Source organism: Rhinopithecus roxellana, chromosome 17 (assembly GCF_007565055.1).
Source record: "Rhinopithecus roxellana isolate Shanxi Qingling chromosome 17, ASM756505v1, whole genome shotgun sequence".
NCBI classification, from domain to species: Eukaryota; Metazoa; Chordata; class Mammalia; order Primates; family Cercopithecidae; genus Rhinopithecus; species Rhinopithecus roxellana.
Window position 1 is genome coordinate 97,685,415 of NC_044565.1, and position 15,766 is coordinate 97,701,180.

Here is a 15,766-nt window from a genome sequence, read left to right on the forward strand (position 1 = left end):
AGTGCATTTTCTCAGTGATAACACTGAGCCACTTAAGCTACAATGGCCATGTACCTTGGGTGTTGAGCATGTTTTAAAACTATGGAAACAGATTTTTGGTCAGGCAGAATTAAATTGGATTCGTTTCAAATAGATGAGATGAGGTTTGTTCAGCCATCCTGCAAGGGTAATAAGGGAGAAATGTATTTCAGTTTTCGCAGACTCAGAGAATATAGGAGTGTTCATCAAAATATCCTCCATAAAGTCCAAGTAAATATCCTTTAAAAAGTAAAAAAAAAAAAAAAAAAAAAAAAAAAGAAGTTTTTTTGTTTGTTTGTTTGTTTTTGTTTTTGTTTTTGTTTTTTTAAGACTGAGTCTCGCTCTGTCGCCCAGGCTGGATTGCAGTGGCCGTGTCCGGATCTCAGCTCACTGCAAGCTCCGCCTCCCGGGTTCACGCCATTCTCCTGCCTCAGCCTCCCGAGTAGCTGGGACTGCAGGCGCCCGCCACCTCGCCCGGCTAGTTTTTTTGTATTTTTTTTTAAGTAGAAACAGGGTTTCACCATGTTAGCCAGGATGGTCTCGATCTCCTGACCTCGTGATCCACCTGTCTTGGCCTCCCAAAGTGCTAGGATTACAGATTTGAGCCACCGCGCCTGGCCTTTTCCTTTAAATGACAATCAATTTTCAGCCCAATGTTTACTTTAGAAAGATGTGATTTATATCAAGATATAACAGGAACATTTACCAAAACTTCTGATCAAATGGTTCATTTTAATGTGAATATAACAATATTGATAGTACTTTTTATGTGGATTACATAAAATTTATAAAATTCATTTTACTTGGAATATTTAATTTTTAAATGTTTCCATAAGGCCCCCTCATTTTATGAAACTTTCCAGAAGGCTAATCTCAGAAAGCAAATATTTGCAAAAACTACTGGTGTTATAAAGTTCTTGGAGGTTCTGAGAGCTTCTTGGCATGCGGCATGAGTATCATGCACTTTTTTGGCTGCTAAATGTTCCCCCTCTTCTAATTAAACTTGCAGTGTCATATGAGATGAGTACATGTAAGCCAACATGAAGAGGACAACATTTCCTTCCTTTGCCTGTCCACATAGAAAGGAAAATTGAGCTGTGCTATTTCTTTTGAGATCAAGCTTGTGACATCGCTTCTGGAATGTTCTTTATAGCACATTTTATGATCTTTTTGTTCTTTCCTTCGAGAATATTTTACAAGCTACATACATACTGTAGAGAATACATACATACTATAGAGAGATTATAGTATAATGAAAGAGCATGGTGAATGAGGAGACCTGGTTTCCACTTTCAGCACAACCACCTACCTTGTCCTGTGACTTGGACAACTTGGGTCACATCATTGTACTTTGACCTTGCTGCCTCTGTAAAATAAGTACATTGAACTAGGAAATTCTTGAGTTGTACTCAGCTCTAAAATTTCTTTGATTCTAGTGATGATGCTCCTAATTAGGTCTTCTCATGGTTATTTACCAAAACCCAGATTTCACCTCTATCTTCCATCATGTGGCCATGCAGCCCAGTTGGCCTGGATAGTACCTGTGCATGCCTGATGTTCAGTGTAATTATTAATAGTATATTTTTGACTCTCAAAAGTATCCTATTTGGTTTATAAATGATATTGTACCCTGCTTTTACAGCATATCCAAAACTTACCTTTTTAAGAAAATCATACTGCATAAGAATAATACATATTATGTCCTATTCTTTGTATTCGGAGCAAAATTTGTTTCTGGTATCCTTGCCTGGTGTTTAGAATCCATAATGTTTTTCATTTTCTTTTCATCTTGTTTCAAAAGTCTTGAGAAAAGAGAGAGGATAAAATTTTGAGAGATTCTGGTTTTCGATTGGAGGGACTACAGTTTGCAACTCTTGGGAAGAAATTAAATTATAAAGTGAGATGGAATCAGTAAATATGTGTTAAATGTATTGGAGGAGTTCCATGGTTTCAGTTAGGCATTTTTTATCAGGGTGGAGTTAGCAAACCTACTCAAGGAAAGGAACTATTGAGAATTCAAGAAATACTATTGGTAGATTGTCAGAGACATTCATTTCACGTATGAGACATCCTATTAAAGTCAGTGGTATTTGATTCCCAGTTGGGTTTTCTGAAAAAGAAGTCAGTTAATGTTCATGCAAGAAAAGAATATGAATATATTGGATACTTGTGTTGCTTGCTTGGAGGCTTTAGAGGTACTCAGGAAAAATGAATATTATTTGTTTGAAAAATATAAGCAGAGTTCATACACATTTCCTTGAAAAATATTTAGAACTAACAAAATACATTTTGCAACTTCAAAGAAAAAAATTTTTTTTATTAAAAATATTAATTAACCTTAGTTGTAGCTTTGCGATTAAAAATAATAGCATTACTTATAATTATATATGTTCCTGATAACCACTGTGCATTTTAAAAATACTGGTGACATGAATAATTTTTTCCCTAGTCCAATCATTCTTCTGAATTTACTTAAATTAATGTACACTTTTATAGCAAATTTTAGTGCATATTTGAAAGAAAAACACTTTGATGTATATTTTAAAATATATACAAAGGCACGTTCTCCTGAACTTAATGGTGCCTGGTGAGAAGAGTGTAATGTATTGTAATTTTAAATGTGTGTAAGCAACAGTTACTCAGAATGTGTTTTTCTCCTTTCATTAGTGGCAAGAAAAGGTGCTACAGTAATGCATTTTAAAGGATTTTTTTTTTTTTTTTAAGTTCTGCATGGTGCATTTTCTTTGGGGTTTGGAAGTTTTACTAGATGACAAAATGCTCTATTGGTAGATGCAGCCTTGGTTTTGACACATCTTCCCACAAAGCTAGTCTGAGATAAACATATTCATCTATCCATTCATTCATTCACTCAACCAAGTTTGATGAGCACTTACTATATCTCAGGTACCTTTCTACTACCTTTCTAGTCTGTAGAAATACAGCATTGAACAAAATTAGACTTTTCTGCACCGAACTTATGTTCTAGTTGGAGAAGATGGGCAATAGACAAGAAAACAAATAGCGTGGGGTGTCAAAGGCTGCAGGAAAAAAAAAAAAAAAAAAAAAAAAACAAAGGAAGGACGAGGGGGATGCCTGTGTGTGGAAGGGAACCATGCAATGGAAATCTCTTTTGAATAGATGTGCATAAAGTATTTGAGATGTAGGTATCAATTACATTAAACTTTGGTATATTAATCTTCAGGCGTTTCTTCAGACCCAGCAGGATTGCACCCTGCATGGATAGTGCCACTGGCAGCATTAGCTTTCTTAGGAAACTGGAAGCCAGAGAAAAGAACAAAAGCAACACCAAGATATACTTTACCTGCTCCTAACCTTTAGAAGGACCTGACCTCTGTGGTCCTCTGGCTTCTAATAAATATTTTGCTAATTAAATCAGAAGTGTAATCACATCCTGCAGAATATATATTATGTATATCTGAGGATAAGATGGAAACTCAAAAAGTACAGCTTGGTATTATTATTCCTTTTCAAAAAGGAGAAAATTGAGGCATAGAAAACCTAACTTACCCAAGGCTATGCTGCCCACTTTTTTTCAGGATACATTGAGGTGATCTATCTTCTGCCCTTATGTATTGCCTTTATTCAGAATCTCATCACTTCCTGCTTTCTCATAGTCTTAACCACCTCCATTGTGATCTCCACCCAGCTGTCAGATTATCCTTTTGAAAATGCAAATACAATCATATAGTTCCCTTCCTTAATGCATCTACTATATACAATTATTCTATGTGATAGACTGAAAAGTTTAGCCCTCAGAAATGGGAAGCATTTGTCCAAGGTCACACAGTAAGTGTTTGAGTCATGAGTGAAGTTTAGTTTTGTATCATGTATTACTACTTCTAATAGTATCTATTTAGGTGTTGCCTGTAAATATGGTTCCATGCTGGACACCTACCATGGTCAGATAATAAGGTGCTGCATTCTGGGAGTCTAAGGTCTGAAAGCTTGTGTGGGATGTTGGGGCACTATGCATAGTGGTCAAGGGCATTGACTCTGGAAGCCAAAATGCCCACCTAAATCCGAGCATTGTGTTTACCACATACTAGCTGTGAGTTACTTAGACCTCAGTTTCCCACCTAGTAAATTTATTGTGAGGATTATAGGAGTCGAGAGTATAAGAACCATATGAAAGTATGGCCACTTCACCAATTTTTGACTATAAAAAATGGAAATTTCATATGTTCATCCTAAAATATAAAGAAATGTTAAAAGTACCTGACACAGGTGAGCACCATGCATCTGAAAGTCATGTCTGAGAAGCATTCTTCAGGTACACACTGTAAATTAAAGCATCTTTCTTGGCTTTCAAGCCCTTGAAGAATAGCTGTGAATTCATGTTTCTACAACAGCACATCAATTGGTGTGGCATGTACCAAGCTGAATTCTCTGTCGAATAAGGCAACACCATTCCCCTAAGGGATATATGTATGGGAAGTGAGGGGCAGTGGAGGGCAGGTAATGACACAAAGGGAGCATTATCATGAGGGCCATGAGCACTACACACACTGCATTGCTGGGACAGTCCTGGACAACAAAGAGCTGTCTGAGGATTCCTGTAACTTGCTCTGTTTTATGCAACCTCCCCTCCTTCCTCACCAACTTTAAATTATTGTTGACTGAGCACTCAAGAAGTTTCTTATGTCTGTTTCCCAGTTGTTCACACACAGAAGCTAATTCATGGTGTGGTACTGAATCCTGCAAATATGATTTCCGTATCTATCCTGGATAACATATTTTGATTAAGGAGCTTAAGAATTCATTATATACTCATTTTTCAACTTAAGAATGAAAAACTTCAAGTACTTCCAGCTGTGAGTTAGACTAGATTGGGCTTATGATTCTTGATATATCTTTTGATATATTCTTTATCAACATTGGAGATATTGAATGAAGCCTTTGTACCTAATTGATACATGACAGTGATTTCAGTGGGAATTTTCTCAGGACTGGTGAAGTTGGCACTTCCTCTGAAATGTCTAGTCTCAGTTGTAGGACAAAGGAATATCTTTCTATAAAATAATTAGTTCATGTCTAACTATCAAGAATCTAACCTAGTTTAATTGTCTTTAGTTTTAATCGGCACTACAAATTATTTGTTCTATAATACTTTGTGAACTTCTGATTTTCAGTCCATACTATGGTTGTATTTGTTGATTTATTCATCTCTTACATGTAATAATCATATTCTGTGAGGGGAAGGAGGAAGCAAAAATACAAAAATCAGCTGGGTGTGGTAGCGTGCACCTGTAGTCCCAGCTACTCAGGAGGCTGAGGCAGTACAATTGCTTAACCCGGGAGAGGGAGGTTGCAGTGAGCTGAGATCATGCTACTGCCCTCCAACTTGGGTGAGAGAGTGACACTCCGTCTCAAAACAAAAAAGATAATTGTGTGTATATGAGTGTATGTGTGTGTTAACAATACTTGCTTTTCTGCTTCATGATGTATGTAAACATTAAGCTTGTTCAATAAACTAAGTCAATATTAATTTTAAATATCTATGTTAATTACTTAGATGTTTTATCATCTAAAGCCTATATTAGCTTTTTTTTTTATCTGTTGGTATCACTGAAAAGTTATCCAGCAATAAAAAAATATATTAACACCATTAGGCTGAGACCTCAAGAGAAGGCTCAGCTAATTTATCTGCCTTTATTCAGCATTTACCAAACAACTTTCACTGTATTCTTGTTATCACTATTCTCTTTATATAAAATCTCAAGCAGACAAATAGCACTTGTGTTAACCAATGGTTGATCCAGTAAGCATTCTAAATGATAATTAACAAAACAAAACAAAATAGGCAGTATATATATGTGTGTATTTTTTTACCATGCTGTATATTGCCTGTAAATCCACAATATTTTTATTTAAAAATACAAATTTGCAAATATCTTCTGTACAACTAATATATGTAGCACACTTTGCTAGATATTATTATGCTCTTCTTGGGATAAAATACCTAGCAATTCAGGATTTTTTTGAAGAACCATTTCTCAGACCTTAGATTACTAGTGAATCTATACATAAATTATTAAGTGCCCTACATCAACAATAGCAAAGCTTTTGTACGTGACAGATTTAGAGTATATTATTAACAGCATCACTAACACAATTGAATCTTAGAGACAAATTTCAAGTAGAAAAGATATTTTAGACTCTTTTTAATAACAAGCATATTGGAGAAACACTATTTCACGTCTTAAGTGTTGGCAATGTGCTAGACACTACCCTCACTCTGGAGTTACCCACATTCTCTTGTTGATGTCTTTAAACTCTTAAGTTGCATTTGTGGAAAGCTTCTTCTAAAATAGGCATTACCATCAAATCTGTAGATTTAATAGAGGAGTTCGTAGCCTTGGCCCCCTTAGCTCCCTTCTACCTCGGCCCCCTTAGCTCCCTTCTAGGACTTTTCTACTTCAGCAGGATATATAGAGGATCCCAGAGGCATATGGGGAAGCTAAATTTTTTTATCTTCATCTTTACATGGAATAAATTCTATGCTATAGAGAATCTTCCAGGACTGTTACAATTCTGAGCATCAATGTTTAACTGTGACATGGAGTAAAGTATGAGGCAATAACAATGAGAACTTTAAAATCATGTTTGTCTTGACACATTCTTTAAGAGTATCAGATAAACTTGCATAAACAAAGCTCATGGCATAGCATCTGGCACATAGCAGGTGCCTATTTGTGCTTCCTTAGTATCCTCATCCCCATTGTGCTTTTGTCTTTTTCTCTTTCTTCTTTCTCCCTTTTTCTTCATTCTTCCTTCCATATGGTAGGCCTTATTCTAGACACTACAGATTCACACAGGATGACCCAAATCTCATATAAGAGAAATGGTTCTCCATTTGGCCCACATTATTCCAGGACCAAGTAACAAATATATTTAACTATTGATTCCCCAAAATATTGGAGAGTGAACCAAGTGAGGAGTCTCTACATATTTTGCCATGCTATGCTAGCTGTTATAAGATATTCCTTAAATATCGGCCAGCATTTAAAATTCAGCAGTAAAAATTTGGCCCTGGAACACACTTGAGAGAAATTGATTTTTATATTTTCTACACATCCAAGCTTACCTTTGCATCAGCTGTCCCTGAGTGTATTTTGAAAGAGTGGGTCCACAGCTAGAAAATGATGTAGGTACCTGTGTTCATGGATCTAAAGGGAATGTAAATTTCTTCCAAAAGAAATTCTCCTTGAAGGGAAGTTCTCTGGTTCTAATCTCTATTTTTTCAGAAATGAAAAGGACCCATTAATATCCTTTCAAAATCTTTGGTGACATTACCAAGTCTGACTTTTCCATGCACAGCATTAGCTAGCAGTTGGTAATGATTCTAGACAGGGTCTACATGGCAACCTATTACAAGATAGATGATAAGACACGACAGGAAGGTTAAGTGCCCCACTTGTTCTGTTCTGAACTGAGGGTTTTCCACTGTCCAAAGGGAGAATTTTCACTGTAGTTTCAGACATTACTTAATCTCTTTTGTGACTGGAGTTTTCCATGTGTATTTAATGGCTCAATTATCTTATGTAACTTTGTCAGTGTGGTCTTGGATTCTACATTGTTTGGGAATTTGATTCAGAAAAGTAAAAAAACACATGTATAAAGCATCAAGTCTGAAATTTGTATTTGGTATGCTATTAGTAAACTATTCACATTGCCTAAACTCAAAATGCAACTTCCCACTTTCTGATATACTGACTCATCTGCCAGCAGTGTTCCTATTTTCTTTCTCTTCTTTTGCAACTGTACCTGTGATCTAGTTAATAATACACTTCTACATTTGAAAAATACTAAAGCTTTGTTAGTGTTAATGGCACAGGAAGATTTTAAACTTTGCATTTCACTTTATGATTTCCTGAACAACCCCAAGCAGAACCTGTTTCCTGTTTTCATAGCACTTTGGAAAAGATAGATGAATAGACATTAATTTAAGTAGATAGATAAATAATGATCCACCTGTTAGAGATTATAATCTTAAGTTTTCTTTATGACAAGCATCTTAAAGTAAAGTCCTTTGTCTTACTAATGTGTGTATGCTCAGCACCGAATGCAGCGTTTGGTGCAATGAGGACACTTAGTAAGTGGTTTTTGAATAAATAATGAACACAGAATGCATAATCTGATGCTGAGATAAATATTGTTTGTTGCTCAGTCCTTGTATTAGTCTGTTCTCAGGCTGCTATAAGGACATACCCAAGACTGGATAATTTATAAGGAAAGAAGTTTAATTGGCTCACAGTATTTATATTTTCTACACCTCCAAGCTTACCTTTGCATCAGCTATCCCTGAGTATGTTTTGAAGGAGTGAGTCCACACTGCACAAACTGCAGGACTGGTGAGGCCTCAGGAAACTTACAATCATGGCAAAAGAGGAAGCAAATACATCCTTCACAAGGTGGCAGAAAGGAAAAGAATGAGAGAAGGGGGAAACCCTTATCTCATGGGAACTTACCATCATGAGAATAGTATGGGGCAAGCCACCTCCCTGATTCATTTACCTCCCACTGAGTCCCTCCCATGGCACATGGGGATTATGGGAGCTACAGTTCAAGATGAGATTTGGGTGGGGACATAGCCAAACCATATCAGTCCTGAATTTTCCTGGATTAATCAATATTTGCAGAGAATAAAGATGGTATATATAACAAGATAATATAAGAATTAACTTCCTTTATATGCAGTATAAAGACATTTTAAAATTACAGTTGTTTGGTTTTTTAAAAAGCATGTGCATACTTATTTAAGAAAAAGGGGTGGATGTGATACACAGGAAGCAAAATTCCCATTTCAATTTATGCTACTGACATTCTTCTCATAAGACTAGGAAGGAGGCACCAGTAGTTGTCCCTAAAATGGAAAAGAGACGAGCACAAAGTAGTATAATTTTGCCTACCAGGTTACAGATTAGCATGTGTAAAACCCTGTTCCAGAGGTTTACCAGAGTCTCATCATTCTGGGTTATAGTGCCATACCAAGGTGGGGGAGGGGCAGTGTTAATGGTCCCCTCTCAAGAGGAATATTTTATCACTGACATTGTTTAGAATTGTTGACATGCTCTAATAATAAAAAGCAGTCTGACTTCTAGTCACCTTTATTATTGTTTTTCAATTCTCTACAGGAAATCATCTGTTATTGTCTTAATAGGAGTTGACCTTTTCCTTGCTGTCTGTGGTCAGCAACAAATTGCTGATACTTACTTCACAATTTTGCAAGTAGCTGGCCCATTTTGAAGAGTCAGAAATCCACATTTTCAAACAGTTTGTCTGATTTTTTGATGTCTTCAGCCAGTTAGGGAGAGTGGAAGAAACAGGCAAAATCTCTAGGAAGCCTAATTATTACAGAACCACTTTGCACTGGTAACTCTTGACAGGGCTACAAGACAAGCTTTGCATGAGGTTGATATTTAGACATTGTCTATGGCTGAAAACCAGATGGAAATACGGAAAATGTATAACATTTTTAGAAGACACTCATTGCAGAGTTTAAACATGTAAAAACTATGATTTTTTTTGTAGGCAAATTAAAATGAGAATGAAGTACAAAGAACTAGAGAAACAAAAGAAGAGATTAGAGGGACATGTTGGGATAACACTAATTGGATGCAAAGACTTAAATGAAGTTTGGATAGTGGAATGAATTTCTTACAACAGGCAAATCTTGATAAAGCCTAGGAAATGTCAAAGGAATTTACTCTTGCTGTGTGATGTATTTGAAAATACAATATATTTAAGTGGGTGGTAACTCAAATTGCAAATATCAGTTATACCTTCCTTTTTAACACTATTCCTGAGACTAATAACAGGTTACTCCCAAAATTCATTTTTTTGCTTTGTTGTGCATATGCAAGTGGGGATAATTGTTATATTATTTTCATTAAAATAATGCAAGCACAAAAACAAATCAGTGTAGTTTACAAGATGGTATATAAAAAGCAACAATCCCACATTTATTCCCTCATCACCCCCAGTCTTATTCCCCAGAGAAAATGTCTTTTAATAATTCTTTTTGGTAATTAGCTTCATATCTCCAAATAATATGTTTATGTTCTATTTGTTTATTTATTCCTTTTATATAATACTTATACAATCCTCAGTATGAAAATTGAGGATTAGCTCAGGCTTTAATCCTTTCTTTTGATTTTTTCTCTCCTCTGAAATATAAGTGTATATGTAAAATATTATGTATAACACTTGATATATATTTGATAAAACTATAATATATATTATATATAATATGTATATATATAATATATATAACTATATATATAAATAATATATAAATTTTGTTGCTTTAAGTAATATATTTGCATCTGATTTCTTGTTCCATTAATTTGGAAGAATATCTCTTATTTCTTAAGTATCCACATTAGTAAGATAAACATATTTATGCCCCTCCCCATTCCTCTAGCTTCCCTCTTCTTTTCCACATCTCATGATCTCATTATATTTCCAGGGATGTTAACTTTAACTTTCTGTCTGGCAACCAACCACAACTAAATCTTCCATATTTTATTTGGATTATGAGGATTCTACAGTGGAAAACAATGAAGACCATTTAGATTACCTACTCTGTAAATAATGTCCAATACTAATCTCAGTTATATGTTAAGATTACCTTTCTTTTTTTAATGAGTTCAATATCATATTACCTGGACTACTCAAAGGAGAATTTTTCCACCTCTAGGATCAAGGTCAAGTGGATTCCCTTGCACTTATCAGTTGCTCAGAAATCAGGACTTTTATTTTGCATTATATTTGAATCATATTTGTTTTCTATAGTTTTATTTGTCCATGAGCTACTCAAATTACTTACTTTTTCTTGTATTGCATCTCTTGCCTTTACTATATCATCGTTTTAAATTCCCAGTCACACTTTTAATTCTGCCAAACCTTATCTCTTTCCCTCAACAACCTACCTCCAAAGAGATCTCAATGTGTATCTTCTGTTCTTTAGCGCCAGTCTGGACTAGTTGTCAGCTTGAGAGTAAACAGAGTATGGAGAGCTGCAGGCTTTTCTTTGGAAATAGCAGGCATATAGCAGACAAACTAATGCCAAAATAGAGAACATCCACAGAAAGAACCTTACCTCTCCTTGCACAGTTTCTTTGCTTATTTATTTATTTATTTATGAGACCAAGTCTCACTCTGTAGTCCAGCCTGCAGTGCAGTGGCAAGATCTCGGTTCACTGCAGCCTACACCTCCCAGGTTCAAGCAATTCTCCAGCTTCAGCCTTCCGAGTAGCTGGGATTATATACATGTGCCACCATGCCCAGCTGATTTTTGTATTTTTAGTAGAGATGGGATTTCACCATGTTGAGTGGGCTGGTCTTGAACTCCTGACCTCAGGTGATCCGCCCACCTTGGCCTCTCAAAGTGCTCGGAAGTTTCTTTGCTTTCTTTCTTTCTTTTTTTTGGACAGAGTCTTGCTCTGTTGCCCAGGCTGGAGTACAGTGAGGCAATCTCAGCTCACCACCACCTCCGCCTCCCAGGATCAAGCAATTCTCCCGCCTCGGGCTCCCAAGTAGCTGGGACTACAGGCACCCGCCACCACACCAGCTGATTTTGTATTTTTAGTAGAGACGAGGTTTCACCACATTGGCCAGGCTGGTCTCGAACTCCTGACCTTGTGATCTGCTCGCCTCTGCCTCCCAAAGTGCTAGGATTACAGGCATGATCCACCGCACCCAGCCTTTCTTTGCTTTTAAAAGAAAGACTATCTAGATTTTAGTTTGTTTGTTGGCTTTGCTTTTTGGCAGCAAAAAAGAAAGGGAGGAGGGAGGAAGCAAGGGAGGGAGGAAGCTAGGGAGGGAGAGAGCTATTCTTTCTATATTTTAGGTAGTTATTTAGCTGTCTGTTCCTGTATAGCAAATTATCTCCAAATTAGACAGCTATGAATAAGAAACACATATTATTACACTTTTTATGGGTCAGGAATCCTGGTAAGGCTTAGCTGGGTGCATGTGGCTCAATATCTCTTGTGAGGCTGGAGGTAAGCTGGTGATCAGTCCTGCGGTCTCACTTGAAGGTTCCACTGTGTGTGTAGGATGGTATATGCACTTTCAAGCTCACTTCCATGGTTGTTAGCATGCCTTATTATCTGACATGTGGGTGCAGGGGTTCCTCACAACAGCTGGCAATGTACTTTTCCTCCAGGACAGATGAGAGAGAGGAGAGAGGAGAGAGGAGGAGAGAGAGAGAGAGGAGACCGACAGAGAGAGAGAGACCGACCCAGGATAGGAGACACAGGCTTTTTATAACCTAATTTTGGAAGTGACACTTCCGCCTGGCTGCTGGAAGTCTAGCCCACATGCAAGGGAAGGACATTACATAGGGGCAGGAATGCCAGGCACTGAGGAACACTGATGACCTTCTTGGAGGCCACTACAATGTCACAGAGTAGAGGGATGTCAACTGATGTGATTTTATGTATGTTTTCTGCTAATCTCCTCCCAGACTATCTACAGATTGGCTCCCACTGTTTCTTTATCCTCAGGTATCTCTACATATATTCTAAGCTGTTCATTTTTCTGCTTATTTCACTCATCGACCCTCTTTCATTCACTTCTAGTCTTCCACTAAGGTATGGAAATCTCTGATTTTGCTGACTGATGAATACTTTTTCCCTACACTGTTAAGGGTTTACAGCCTGCTGTTTTTCTTGCTTTCAGTTCTGTGGGGTCTTAGGAGGGAGAGACACAAGAGCATCTATCTTTTTCCAACTGTAACCGAACATTGGAATTACTACTATGGTTGGAGGATTTGGTTATTGTAGTACTTTAGTCACGGTCTAAAAGAATGCCCACTACATTTCAAGTAATTTATTTTCACATTCAAATGACAGATCAGAAGTCTTTCTATGGCCACAATTAATCTGGTTTCAACTTTTAGCAGATTCTGAAATACGAAGAAAAACAATGCATTGGAGTTACTGTTTCTGAATTCTGCTATTTCTAGTGTCTTCCCCACATTAGCTTAAACTGCTAAAGCAGTTTCTACTTGGTTGAGTATTTATGGTATTGCACTTCTACAACCTGAAAAATCTTTTAATCTTCTCAATTTGTCAAGTTTAGTAATAATCGTTTGTACTCAAAGAGCAATCACAGAAATTCTAAATGCTTCTGTGGTTGATAAGAGCTGAGTTCTTTTGCATTATTGCATTGTCTCACTTCCGATGGTTGGAAGTACATGAGTGGTAAGCCAGCACAATAGCCTTCAATCTCCCTATCTTATCTTTAATGAAATCTCAGGAGAAAATGGCCTTATGTTTCTGACTTCATAACCTCTTCAATGAAGAAAACCCAAAATGAAAAACCAGGTATAATTTTATCTTGTTAATCCCCATTTCAATTTATTCCAGGGGAGTAGGCAACGAAATATTAGTGAGATATTAAGTAGTGTTAGAAGGAGAGGAGATTTTGGATTAGCCTTCCAATATTCTGGCTATTTGCTTTGACTTCCAAAAACATTTTTGTATATTTTGATTGTAATTAGAGCCAGATTGCTGCCTTGAGCCCAGAACAGAAACTGACTAAAAAAAAAGAACAAAGGAGATAACAATTTTACACTCAAACCTAACCATATAATGTTTTAGCCCTATATAATTATCATTACCTATTTCATCTATTAAAGTTAACCAAAATAAAGATATTCTGTTTCAGCTGGATTAAAATAAATTTTATCTTTAAAAAATGTTTCTCAGTTTACCTTTTGTGTCATTTAGTATTTAATGAGTTCCAAGCTCCTCCAAAACGTAGTTGCTTAAAATGGCGACCTTTTATTTAGCTCATAATTCTGTGGTTCTGCCATTTGGGCTGGGTTTCAGTTTATTTTTTTTCTAATCTGGGCTAGGTTTAGCTGATCTCAACTAGACTAGTTCATATGTTGGTGATCAGCTGCCATGCTAGCTAGAAACTGGCTGATCTAAGATGGATTAGTTAGAACAGCTTATGCCCCATCCTCCAGAAGGCCAGTTTGATCACAGAATCCCATAAGTGAAAATGGAATTTTGCAAAGCCTTTAGAGGCTCAGGTACAGAACTCATGTTATATTGCTTTTGCCACACTGATTAAACAAGACACATGGTCAGCCCACATTCAAGGAGAGGAATTGCAAGAACTGTGGCCATGTTTGTGATTAATCACTACTTAAGAAGTGAGGTAAAACCTGTATTACCATTTCTGCTCTAGCCGACTGAATGATAAAATTTAATAGCTAAAAAGCTAAAAAGTGAAATAAACAGCTAAAAGTCAAAGACAAATGTGTATACAGATTTGTCAAAAGCTGAAAAAGTTTGTGATAACAATTAGAAGCTTGTATTAGTTTTCACAGTGCTATAAAGCACTGCTTGAGACTGGGTAATTTATAAAGGAAAGAGGTTTAATTGACCCACAGCTCAGCATGGCTGGAGAGGCCTCAGGAAACTTAGAGTCATGGTGAAACGCAAAGAGGAAGCAAGGCACCCTCTTCACAAGGCAGCAGGAAGGAAAATCAATGCAGGAGAAACTACCACACACATAAACCCATCAAATTTTGTGAGAACTCACTCACAATCATGAGAACAAGATGGGGGAAACCTCCCCCATGATTCAATTACCTCCATCTGGTCTCTCCCTTGACACATGGGGATTATGAGGATTATAGGGATTATAATTTAAGATGAGATTTTGGTTAGGGACACAACCAAGCCATATCTTACTGGCTATTTCTATTCTACCCGTTTTCCTCGGAGGACAGTCTCCTAGGTAAAAGTTGTGCTATTCCACTGAAGACAGTCTCCTAGGTAAAGGTTGTGATTTCAGGGCAGCTAATTTGCTTAGCTGACAACAGGTGCTGTTTAAGTCTCATAGTTAGCTTTCTCTCCTTTCCTCTCAGAAGTATTCATCAGTAACATGTAATAGTCAGTGATCCCATTATTCAAAGATCACTTTGCCATAAGGTACATGAATTTATTTTGAGATAGGACATAATTTGGAACCATGGAGGGGTTCTACAGTTTTTGTTAATCTTCATGATATATATGTGCATGCTTCTCTCTTGATTAAAAGGGCTTGTCATACCCACTGTGTCTGTGGGTCTGTTATGCATTAACACACATGCTCTTGCATTGTCCTCAGTTTTATATTTTAGGCTATTTTTCTCCAAGTGTATGTTTTGCAGTTGTCATACTAAGCTTTCTCATTCAAATCATAGCCAATAATATAGCGAAACTTAAGAGAAGGTCATTTTTTTTCCTCTGAGGATAAGAATATTATCTGGATTGCAATATAGCTCCAGAATTTTGCTTTTTATTGTTCACATTCCTATAAAATCTGCTTAATTAAACAGCTGGCAGAAGTTAACAGCATGTTTTTGAGAGTTTTTTGTTTGTTTTGCAATCTAAAAACATTTTAAGACACACACGAAAAGTTACCTTTTCAGTAAGTGGGTAGAGAAATGAGACTCTGTAAGGGTCTCATTTAGGAATTAGGAAATTAGGAAACATGATAGCTTAATTCAAGTAGTATGAACTCCTAGATCATGAGAAATGCTGATGCTAAAATGCAGATACCAGAGAAAATCTCACAAATCTAAAAAGATATGTTTTGGAATTATTCAGACTTTTTATTAGACATCCCCATATCTAGCCTAACTTCAAATAATCAGGTTATATTCTTTTATTTCTTCCTGAGATGTACAGTCAATGAATGTGCTCATTTTAGCATTACGTACCCT